The sequence below is a fragment of the Salvelinus namaycush genome, chromosome 4 (assembly GCF_016432855.1).
Source record: "Salvelinus namaycush isolate Seneca chromosome 4, SaNama_1.0, whole genome shotgun sequence".
NCBI classification, from domain to species: Eukaryota; Metazoa; Chordata; class Actinopteri; order Salmoniformes; family Salmonidae; genus Salvelinus; species Salvelinus namaycush.
Window position 1 is genome coordinate 28,403,735 of NC_052310.1, and position 12,463 is coordinate 28,416,197.

The window sequence follows — 12,463 nt, forward strand, 5'->3', positions numbered from 1 at the left end:
TACATCTACACCAGCCAGAATATAGCATGAGTTTATGGTATGGCAACTTGGTATGAACTTTGAACTCTTATTCACTAAAGAAGTGATACATCCTAGATGTCGAGTTATCAGCAGCAGCTGTAAACGTGCGTGGCCTAGGAAAGGATGGACAATCTCTTCAGATTGACAGGGTACTACAACGTATCCGTTCTACCACACGGCGAAAGACTACAACGTATCCGCCCAGAAATATTCTTCAAAGGACAAGGGAGATCTCTGCTGGGCAACCCAGCCTTCCATATTCGACCAATCTATCGAAGCGCAGCTCAGATAAAGACACGACACCATGCTAGTTGGAGAGGACATCTGGGTGACACATGTAGACAACAATATCAGGTATGTGTTTGATGTGACCAGGTCGCCTCATTCAACTGCAGTGGGGAGACTGTGGTGGATTTATATGCAGGTATTGGCTACTTCACTAACCCGTACTTGGTGGATGCAGGGGCCAGCCACGTTCATGCTTGTGAGTGGGACCCTGATGCCGTGGAAGCCCCGCAGAGAAACTTGGAGTTAAATGGAGTGTACCATCGCTGCACCGTCCACCATGGAGACAACCGCTCTCATTGTGTAACCTGGCTGACCGGGAAAATTTGGGCCTCATGCCCAGCTCTGCAGATGGCTGGCCTGTTGCCTCTTGACTACTGAGGAAAAGCATGTTGCATATTCACCAGACTGTTACCTCACCACCACATCATATTACAGACTGTGACACTTCCTCTGTTCCTGTCATGGAGAGAGTGGACATTTCTGGAGGAGACCAAGAAGAGGTGTCTTCTAGGAGGAGTGACAGAGAAGTTTGGGGTGCCTGGACAAAGGACACAGCCATCCACATTGCCTCTCTGCTGCAGGACATCACTGGGGGACCATGGAGGACTGGCGTCCAGCACATTGAGCATGTCAAGTCATACACACCTCACATTCACCATATAGTACTAGTCTTAGAATGCAGGCCACTCTGAGGAGACAATAGTCAGGACAGGACTGAATGACTTTTGTAGTCATACCAGTGGCTGACTGGGACCAAAATTTGTCCCTTTCTAACACACCGGACCATTTTTTCCCCTAGAGGCCCCCATTATTAGCAAGATAATGAGAATTTTGCACTAAAAACCTAAGTCAGACAGGCCACGAGGCCAAAAATGGACCAGTCCATCTGGCGTACTCTGCCATTTGTGACTATTAATAAATTGTTGCACACTAATTTAAATGATACATAACTGAGTTTTTTTTAAAGAAAAGCATGGTTTATAGATTTATACAATGTGAAAATTAAACTGTTGTTGACGGGTTGTTGTACAACTGATTTGACAAATGTTTATACATGCAATGACTGTGGCTGCTTTGTGTGATGTATTGTTGTCTACCTTCTTGCACTTTGCTATTTTCTGTGCCCAATAATGTTTGTACCATGTTTTGTGCTGCTACCATGTTGTGCTGCTGCCATGTTGTGTTGCTACCATGTTGTTGTCATGTCATGTTGCTACGATGCTGTGTTGTCATGTGATGCTGCCATGCTATGTTGCCTTCATTGTTAATAAGAATTTGTTCTTAACTGACTTGCCTAGTTAAATAAAGGTTAAATAAAAATAAATACATCAATACAAATCTTTATCCCATAATATTGAAGGCGGTGCAATGTTACTCCATCTTCAGACATATAGCCAGTATCCACCCAAACTAGGACTATCTGAAATATGACAATGATCAATGAAATCACCAGGTACACTACAAAAAAATCATGGGCTAAAAACAACCCAGTTTGGGTTATTTGGAAACCCAGTGCTGGTTAAATAGCGGACAGATCACATGTTGAGTTGTTTTCACCCAGCCTGTTGGGTTGTGTGAATAACCCAACTGCACATGGGGACAAATATTGTACTTTTTGGAGAAATGTCCTCTGGTCTGATAAAACAAAAATAGAACTGTTTGGCCATAATGACCATCGTTATCATTGGAGGAAAAAGGGGGAGGCTTGCAAGCCGGAGAACACCATCCCAACCGTGAAGCACGGGGGTGGCAGCATCATGTTGTGGGGGTGCTTTGCTTCAGGAGGGACTGGTGCACTTCACAACATAGATGGCATCATGAGGTAGGAAAATTATGTGGATATATTGAAGCAACATCTCAAGACATCAGTCAGCAAGTTAAAGCTTGGTTGCAAATGTCTACCAAATGGACAATGACCCCAAGCATACTTCCAAAGTTGTGGCAAAATGGCTTAAGGACAAAAAAGTCAAGGTATTGGAGTGGCCATCACAAAGCCCTGACCTCAATTCTATAGAACATTTGTGGGCAGAACTGAAAAAGCATGTGTGAGCAAGGAGGCCTACAAACCTGACTCAGTTACACCAGCTCTGTCAGGAGGAATAGGCCAAAAATAACCCAACTATTTGTGCGAAGCTTGTGGAATGAGATGAAAGAAATAAAAGCTGAAATAAATCTTTCTCTACTATTATTCTGACATTTCACATTCTTAAAATAAAGTGGTGATCCTAACTGACAGGGAATTTTTACTAGGATTAAATGTCAGGAATTGTGAAAAATGTATTTGGCTAAGGTGTATGTCATCTTCAGACTTCAACTGTATATATATATATATATATATATTTTAAAGCCTGCTCATCTTAACTTCCATAAATAACAATTCATATTTGTAGTAATGTAGGTAGTGTATGCAAAGGATTGTTACCTCTTACCAGTATTGCCATTACAAAAATGAATTCATCAAATCAGTCAAATGTATTTATAAAGCCTTTCTTACATCAGCTGATGTCAGAAAGTCCTGTACAGAAACCCAGCCTAAAACCCCAAACAGCAAGCAATGCAGGTGTAGAAGCATGGTTGCTAGGAAAAACTCCCTAGAAAGGCCAGAACCTAGGAAGAAACCTAGAGAGGAACCAGGCTATGAGGGGTGGCCAGTCCTCTTCTGGCTGTGCCGGATGGAGATTATAACAGAACATGGCCAAGATTTTCAAATGTTCATAGATGACCAGCAGGGTCAAATAATAATAATCATAGTGGTTGTAGAGGATGCAACAGGTCAGCACCTCAGGAGTAAATGTCAGTTGGCTTTTCAAAGCGATCGTTCAGAGTATCTCTACCGCTCCTGCTGTCTCTAGAGAGTTGAAAACAGCAGGTCTGGGACAAGGTAGCACGTTCGGTGAACAGGTCATGGTTCCATAGCCACAGGCAGAACAGTTGAAACTGGAGCAGCAGCATGACCACGTGGACTGGGGACACCAAGGAGTCATCAGGCTTGGTAGTCCTGAGGCATGCTCCTAGGGCTAAGGTCCTCCGAGAGAGAAAGAGAGAGTGAAAGAGAATTAGAGAGAGCATACTTCAATTCACACAGGACACCGGATAAGACAGGAGAAATACTCCAGGCACAGTGCCTTGCAAAAGTATTCACCCCCTTGGTGTTTTTCCTATTTTGTTGCATTACAACCTGTAATTTAAATTGATTTTATCATTCTTCAATTAGTTAAATAAAGTCCACCTGTGTGTCACATGATCTGTCACATGATCTCAGTATATATACACCTGTTCTGAAGGGCCCCAGAGTCTGCAACACCACTAAGCAAGGGGCACCACCAAGCAAGCGGAATTATGAAGACCAAGGAGCTCTCCAAACAGGTCAGGGACAACGTTTTGGAGAAGTACAGATCAGGGTTGGTTATAAAAAAAGATCAGAAACTTTTAACATCGCAAGGAGCACCATTAAATCAAATTTTTTTAAATGGAAAGAATATGGCACCACAACAAACCTGCCAAGAGAGGGCCACCCACCAAAACTCATGGACCAGGCAATGAGAGCATTAATCAGCGAGGCAACAAAGAGACCAAAGATAACCCTGAAGGAGCTGCAAAGCTCCACAGCGGAGATTGGAGTATCTGTCCATAGGACCACTTTAAGCCATACACTCCACAGAGCTAGGCTTTACGGAAGAGTGGCCAGAAAAAAGCCATTGCTTTAAGAAAAAAATAGGCAAACATGTTTAGTGTTCACCAAAAGGCATGTGGGAGACTCCCCAAAAATATGAAAGAAGGTACTCTGGTCAGATGAGACTAAAATTTATATTTTTGGCCATCAAGGAAAACGCTATGTCTGGCGCATACCCAACACCTCTCATCGCCCCGAGAACACAACCCCACAGTGACGCATGGTGGTGGCAGCATCATGCTGTGGGGATGTTTTTCATCGGCAGGGACTGGGAAACTGGTCAGAATTGAAGGAATGATGGATGATGCTAAATACAGGGAAATTCTTGAGGGAAACCTGTTTGTCTTCCAGAAATTTGAGACTGGGACGGAGGTTCACCCTCCAGCAGGACAATGACCCTAAGCATACTGCTAAAGCAACACTTGAGTGTTTTAAGGGGAAACATTTAAATTTCTTGGATTAGCCTAGTTAAAGCCCAGACCTCAATCCAATTGAGAATCTGTGGTATGACTTAAAGATTGCTGTACACCAGCGGAATCCATCCAACTTGAAGGAGCTGGAGCAGTTTTGCCTTGAAGAATGGGCAAAAATCTCAGTGGTTAGATGTGCCAAGCTTATAGAGACATACCCAATAGACTTGGAGCTGTAATTGCTGCAAGAGGTGGCTCTACAAAGCATTGACTTTGGGGGGGTGAATAGTTATGCATGCTCAGATGTTCTGTTTTTTTGTCTTATTTCTTGTTTGTTTCTCAATCAAAAATATTTAGCATCTTCAAAGTGGTAAGCATGATGTGTAAATAAAATGATACAAACCCCCCAAAAATCCCCCCACAAAATAGGGAAAATGCCAAAGGGGGTGAATACTTTCGCAAGCCGCTGTATAACAGACTGACCCTAGCCCCCTGATACAAACTATTGCTGCATAAATACTGGATGCTGAGACAGGAGGGGTCGGGAGACACTGTGGCCCCGTCCGATGATACCACCAGACGGCCAAACAGGCAGGGCAACCCGGACAGGAACATCACGTCAGTGACTCAACCCACTCAAGTGACACACACCTCCTAGGGACAGCATGGAAGAGCACCAGTAAGCCAGTGACTCAGCCCCTGTAATAAGGTTTGAGGCAGAGAATCCCAGTAGAGAGAGGGGAACTGGCCAAGCAGAGACAGTGTGGGTGGTTCGTTGCTCCAGTGCCTTTCCGTTCACCGTCCCACTCTTGGGCCAGACTACACTCATTCATATGACCTACTGAAGAGATGAGTCTTCAATAAAGACTTAAAGGTCGAGACCGAGTCTGTGTCTCACACATGGATAGGCAGACCATTCCATAAAAATGTAGCTCTATAGGAGAAAGACCTGTCTCCAGCTGTTTGCTTAGAAATTCTAGGTACAGTAAGGAGGCTTGCTTCTTGTGACCGTAGCGTACGTGTAAGTATGTACGGCAGGACCAAATCGGAAAGATAGGTAGGAGCAAGCTCATTTAATGCTTTGTAGGTTAGCAGTAAAACCATAGCCTTAACAGGAAGCCAGTGTAGAGAGGCTAGCACTGGAGTAATATGATCAATTCTTTTGGTTCTAGTCAAGATTCTAGCAGCCATGTTTATCACTAACTGAAGTTTATTTAGTGCTTTATCCGGGTGGCCGGAAAGTAGTCTAACCTATAAGTGACAAAAGCATGGATACATTTTTCTGCATAATATTTGGACAGAAAGTTTCAGATTTTTGCAATGTTACTGTCACGTTCTGACCTTTATTTCCTTTGTTTTGTCTTTATTTAGTATGGTCAGGGCGTGAGTTGGGGTGGGCAGTCTATGTTTATATTTCTATGTTTTCCTATTTCTGTGTTTGGCCTGATATGGTTCTCAATCAGAGGCAGGTGTTTTGTGTTGTCTCTGATTGGGAACCATATTTAGGTAGCCTGTTTTGTGTTGGGTTTTGTGGGTGGTTGTCTTCAGTCTTCGTGTGTCTGCACCAGACAGAACTGTTTCGGTTTTTCACATTTGTTGTTTTTTTGTATTTTGAGTGTTCACTTTTATTAAACAAAGATGAACAATTACCACGCTGCACATTGGTCCTCCGATCCTCAGACGAGGAGGAAGACGAAAGCCGTTACAGTTACGTAGATGGAAAAAAGTTGTCCTTGAAACAGTCTTCATATGTTCGTCTAAAGAGAGATCAGGTTCCAGAGTAACACGAGGTCCTTCAGTTTTATTTGAGACGACTGTACAACCATCAAGGTTAATTGTCAGATTCAACAGAAGATCTCTTTGTTTCTTGGGACCTAGAACTAGCATCTTTGTTTTGTCCGAGTTTAAAAGTAAAACATTTGCCACCATCCACTTCCTTATGTCTGAAACACAGGCTTCCAGGGAGGGCAATTTTGTGGCTTCACCATGTTTCATTGAAATGTACAGCTGTGTTGTCTGCATAGCAGTGAAAGTTAACATTATGTTTCCGAATGACATCACCAAGAGGTAAAATATATAGTGAAAACAATAGTGATCCTAAAATGGAGCCTTGAGGAACACCAACATTTACAGTTGATTTGTCAGAGGGCAAACCATCCACAGAGACAAACTGACATCTTTCTGACAGATAAGATCTAAACAAGGCTGGAACTTGTCCATGTAGACCAATTTGGGTTTCCAATCTCTCCAAAATAATGTGGTGATCGATGGTATCAAAAGCAGCACTAAGGTCTAAGAGCACGAGGACAGATGCAGAGCCTTGGTCTGACGCCATTAAAAGGTAATTTACCACCTTCACGGGTGCAGTCTCAGTGCTATGATGGAGTCTAAAACTAGACTGAAGCGTTTCGTATACATTGTTTGTCTTTTTGAGAGGAATGGGAGATTCGATATTGGCTGACAGTTTTTTATATTTTCTGGGTCAAGGTTTGGCTTTTTCAAGAGAGGCTTTATTACTGCCACTTTCAGTGAGTTTTGGCAAGCAATTATTATTTTAGCAAACAATTATTGTGATTCATACTATATTGTCCCTAACATCTTTACTCCCTAGCAACAGTTGTGGGATACACACACACACACACACACACACACACACACACACACACACACACACACACACACACACACACACACACACACACACACACACACACACAGTCACACTCAACCCCTTTCCCCCACAAACTACCATACACTCAGATGCTCAACAGTGATTCCATCCCAGAGCACAACTCAAGAAAGGCCTTGATTTACGAATGCATATACAGTTGCAGCTGTATGAGAAGGCATGCAAAATTTAGCAAAAATGGGGAGATTTGATTAACCATTGTCATGTCCTAGGTGATGGAGATCAGATATACCCCTTTCCCCTGAAACACCCACACGCGGTCCCCCGTTGTGACCATATTCCCAAGCATCTCTGTGCAGTCAGACCTTTTATGATTTTGTGCCACCAGGGCCACAATAATATACCCCTTCTCTGAATGTCCGAGTGTGACCCCCTCCCCATGGGTTACTGCAGCTAGTGTTGTCAGCACTGCCACTGCCTGGGTGGGGGCACCCCACCGGAATCCCGACCGGATAGGTACAAGGTCGCCAAGGTTCTCATTAGCAGCTTTGAGAATTTCCTTGTATATTATGCTCTCCCATCAGGGGGATTTGGCTTTGTAGGACCAACCCTGCCAGGCAGTCTCAGAATCTTTAGGGGGCAATGCTGCTTTAGTAGGTCTCTGACCACATTCATCTTCCTGATTTGGCTGCGTATAGGCTACTTACAGTAGGCCCATAAAACAGATAAGGACTTAGTGTATGGGTCTCTCAGGCGGGTGTCTAGGGCATAGGGTTGGGGACCATTCCATCATGATAGGACAATAAATAAATAAATATTAATAATCTATTTTTAAATGTATATCTTATATCTACACAAAATTGAAAGCTCTCTCTTATAACCCCTGCTCACAAACACACATGGGCTCTGGGATTTGCACCCTGTATCCTTTTTCACCCACTTAACTTCACACTTTTCCAAACACAAAAACACACACCCCACCTTCCATCACAATACATGTGCACGTACCCACATACTGAGCCTTTTATTTCCTCTGTGTTTTATCTCTACTGTGTTGATTGAGTACTTTTGTGTTCCAGTTCCTTATATTTGAAGATGTATTATTTTGCTAAATTATCCTTTCTTCTAATTCTTTCTTATCAATTGATGAAATACTGTAAATGAAAGTATAAAAAATTATTTTCTAACATTCCCTATCTAGAATGGTATAGTGTAGTTGTATTTAATTCCTTTATCAATCTTTGTATTTTATTGCTTCTCTATATATTTTTTTTATAACAATCCCTACCATGTCGAGTATTGTATGTTCCATTATTCGACTCCTCTATGAGAATTTTGTAATATTTAGAATAGCCATGGAGTAGTCTTTGTGTCACTGAACATGTGGTTATCGATATACAGTTAATCAACTACGAGAGCTACACGTTTCCCTTTCAATCTATTTTCCTTGAAGATTGGATACAGAACTTTGCGCCGTTCTGCAATTTCCTTCGGGAAGTGATCATTCATGCCTATTTTTGCGCCAGCAAGTCTTGTACCCAGGCTTTTAATCATTATTCTATCTCTAAAGAAAGCAAATTTGGCAACGATTGAGCATTCATACGTCTCCCCTCTCTGTCCGAAACGGTGTACACGTTCGAGTTGGATTTTGTCGACAGCTTGGTGTGGGATCTGAAGCACTGTAAGGAGGAACTCCCTAACTACACCCTCAGGAACATCTCCTTCTTTCTCTTGGATACCAGTAAGTACCAGACTTTCTCTCATGGATCTAGTCTATATGTCAAGTAAGGCTTCTGTCAGAAAGATGTTCTCCTTTTTAAGTTCATTAACATCGGTTTCAATCTTATTGTTTCAATATTATTTCAATCTTAATCTTATTGCACACTATTCCGCTGATGCCTTGCTGTAGTCTACTTCACCGATACACATTAAACGCTGTGTGTATACCTAGAAATGTTTCACATCTGTATTGTGGACTAATGTACTGCAGTATTATATCTATGTCACTTTCCAGCTTGTACACTGAACGTACAAAACATTAGGAACACCTGCTCTTTCCTTGACATAGACTGACCAGGTGAATCCAGGTGAAAGCCTAATTGATGTCACTTGCTAAATCCACTTCAATCAGTGTGGATAAAGGAGAGGAGACAGGTGAAAGAAAGATTTGTAAGCCTTGAGACAATTGAGACATGGATTCCGTATGTGTGCCATGCAGAGGGTGAATGGGCAAGGCAAAATATTGAATTCCCTTTGAACGGGGTATGGTGGTAGGTGATATTTTATATATTTTTCAGTACATGTGGGCCCATTATACATCTTAGAGTAGTCAGCAGAATAAGTGCACTCTACATGTGTGTCTAGGTCATTAGGCACCATTAGACATGCACCTGTCTTGGGAGTGGGCATGTCTGTTTATTTTTGTACCATTGCTATGGCCTAATGTTTAATGTTGCTATGGTTACGCCACCAATGGAATCTATGCCCTAATGTGAAACCAAGCTAAAATTAGTGCAAGGCAAAAAGATAATGGTGGCTAAAATGCCAGAGGGGATGAATCATTAACATAAAGAGGAGTTACGATGTGTGTGACGTAAGGATGAAAACTGTATAAAAGTGTGTGCCAAGGCTGGAAAGAAAGTTGATTCATGAACCAGCGCGGCTTATATTACTTTGTAATTTACATTTACATTTAAGTCATTTAGCAGACGCTCTTATCCAGAGCGACTTACAAATTGGAAAGTTCATACATATTCATAATGAAGTCTATTTGAACTCACAAGCGTCGGTATTTGAGAAATATTATTGACTGAATATTTCCATGACAGTTACAGGCGTACCGGTTTGTGTCTAGAACTGGAACGCTACTGGGTTTTCCACACTCAACAGTTTACTGTATGTATCAAGAACGATTCACCACCAAAAGGACATCCAGCTAACTTGACACAATTGTGGGAAGCATTGGAGTCAACATGGGCCAGCATCCCCGTGGAAGGCTTTCGACACCTTGTAGAGTCCATGCCCCGATGAATTGAGGATGTTCTGAGGGCAAAGGGGGGGGGGGGGGGGGGGGGGGTACAACTCAATATTAGGAATGTGTTCTTAATTTTTTGTGAACTCAGTGTATATGCACTGCATATCTCTCATATCATGTATCCATTTAGCCCCTTTACGGAGATTATGAGGTAGCCATTTGTTTGTGGAGTCCATTTGTGAGTAGATGATAGTCATCTTGGTTAAAGCTGCTGTTGTAGCCATCAACAGAGTAACCCACAACACAACGCTCTGATGAACCGAAAGCAGCTGCTGCCATTAATACAGTGTTCTCAAATTGAGGATCTAAAGCAGAGGTAAGAAAAACCGTGCATGGTAAATAAAACCTTATCCGTGGAGATAATGTCAACTCACTCCCAAAGATAACAAGACAAAAGCCCCCTTCTGCCTAGGGCTCACCCTCTGCCTAGTGCTCACTCCAGAGTGAGCTCCAGGTTCCCCCCTAATCTGCCATTTTACATGGGTCTCTCCCATAGATTCATTGCCCAGGCACAACCGATTAATGCAAATGCATTGGTAACACTCCCTTTCTTTCCAGTGACTTCTAGCAGACAATAGCTAGTTAGGTTAACAGTGACTACTAGCAATTTGAGCTTAAATGGGAATATGAACAATTTGAACTTAGTAATGTACCCGTTACTAGAACCGTTCAACGCTGGCCAGACCAATCGGAATCCATGCTTCAAAATTGTTTAGATCACAAGTACTGGGAAGTGTTCCGGGCAGCCTCAGAGAATAACATCGATTTTTACGCTGCCTCGGTGAGTGAGTTTATAAGGAAGTGCATCGGTGATGTTGTACCCACTATGACTATTAAAACCTACCCTAACCAGAAACCGTGGATAGATGGCGGCATTCGCGCAAAACTGAAAACGCGAAACACCGCATTTAACCATGGAAAGTTGACTGGGAATATGGCTGAATATAGACAGTGTAGCTATTCCCTCCGCAAGGCAATCAAACAAGCGAAATGTAGGTATAGGGACAAATTGGAGTCGCAATTCAACGGCTCAGACATGAGACGTTTGTGGCAGGGTCTACAGGCAATTACGGATGACAAATAGAAAACCAGTCATGCCACGGACACCCAACGTCTTGCTTTCAGACAAACTAAACACCTTCTTTGCCCGCTTTGAGGATAATACAGTGCCACCGACGCGGCCAGCTACCAAGTGCTGTGGGCCCCCCCTCTCCTTCGCTGTGGCCGAAGTGAGTAAGACATTTAAACGTAGGCTGCAGGCCCAGACGGCATCCCTAGCCGCGTCTTCAGAGCATGCGCAGACCAACTGGCTGGTGTGTTTACAGACATATTAAATCTCTCCCTATTCCAGTCTGCTGTTCCAACATGCTTCAAGATGGTCACCATTGTTCCTGTACCGAAGAAGGCAGAGATATCTGAACTAAATAACTATCGCCCCGTAGCACTCACTTCTGTCATCATGAAGTGCTTTGAGAGACTAGTCAAGGATCATATCAACTCCACCTTAGCTGCCACTCTAGACCCACTTCAGTTTGCATACCGCCCTAACAGGCCCACAGACGATGCAATCGCCATCACACTGCACACTGCCCTATCCCATCTGGACAAGAGGAATACCTATGTAAGATTGCTGTTCATTGACTACAGCTCAGCATTAAACACTCATCATTAAGCTTGAGGCCCTGGGTCTCAACCTCGCCCTGTGCAATTGGGTCCTGGACTTTCTGACGGGCCGCCCTTAGGTGGCGAAGGTAGGAAACAACATCTCCACTTTGCTGTGGGTGCGTGCTCAGCCTCCTTCTGTACTCCCTGTTCACCCATGACTGTGTGGCCATGCACGCCTCCAACTCAATCATCAAGTTTACAGACGACACAACAGTAGTGAGCTTGATTACCAACAACCATGAGACAGCCTACATGGAGGAGGTGAGGCCACTCGGAGTGTGGTGTCAGGAAAACAACCTCTCACTCAATGTCAACAAAACAAAGGAGATGATCGTGGACTTCAGGAAACAGCAGAGGGATCACCCCGCCCCCCCCCCCCCCCCCCCCCCCCCCCCTATCCACATCGACGGGACAGTAATGGAGAAGGTGGAACGTTTTAAGTTCCTCGGCATTCACATCACAGACAAACTGAAATGTTCCACCCACACAGACAGTGTGCCTCGTCAACCTCAGGAGACTGAAGAAATTTGGCTTGTCACCTAAAACCCTGACAAACTTTTACAGACGCACAATTGAGCGCATCCCGTCGGGCTGTATCATCGCATGGTACGGCAACTGCACTGCCCTCAACCGCAAAGCTCTCCAGAGGGTAGTGCGGTCTGCCCAACGCATCACCGGGGGCAAACTACCTCCAGGACACCTACAGCACCCGCTGTCACAGGAAGGCCAAAAAGATCATCAAG

At 43.6% G+C, this 12,463-nt stretch overlaps 1 pseudogene; it reads left to right on the forward strand.

Annotated features, from left to right (window-relative positions):
- Positions 1-325: 325 nt before the first annotated feature.
- Positions 326-1,001, forward strand: LOC120045569 (annotated as a pseudogene).
- Positions 1,002-12,463: the final 11,462 nt, after the last annotated feature.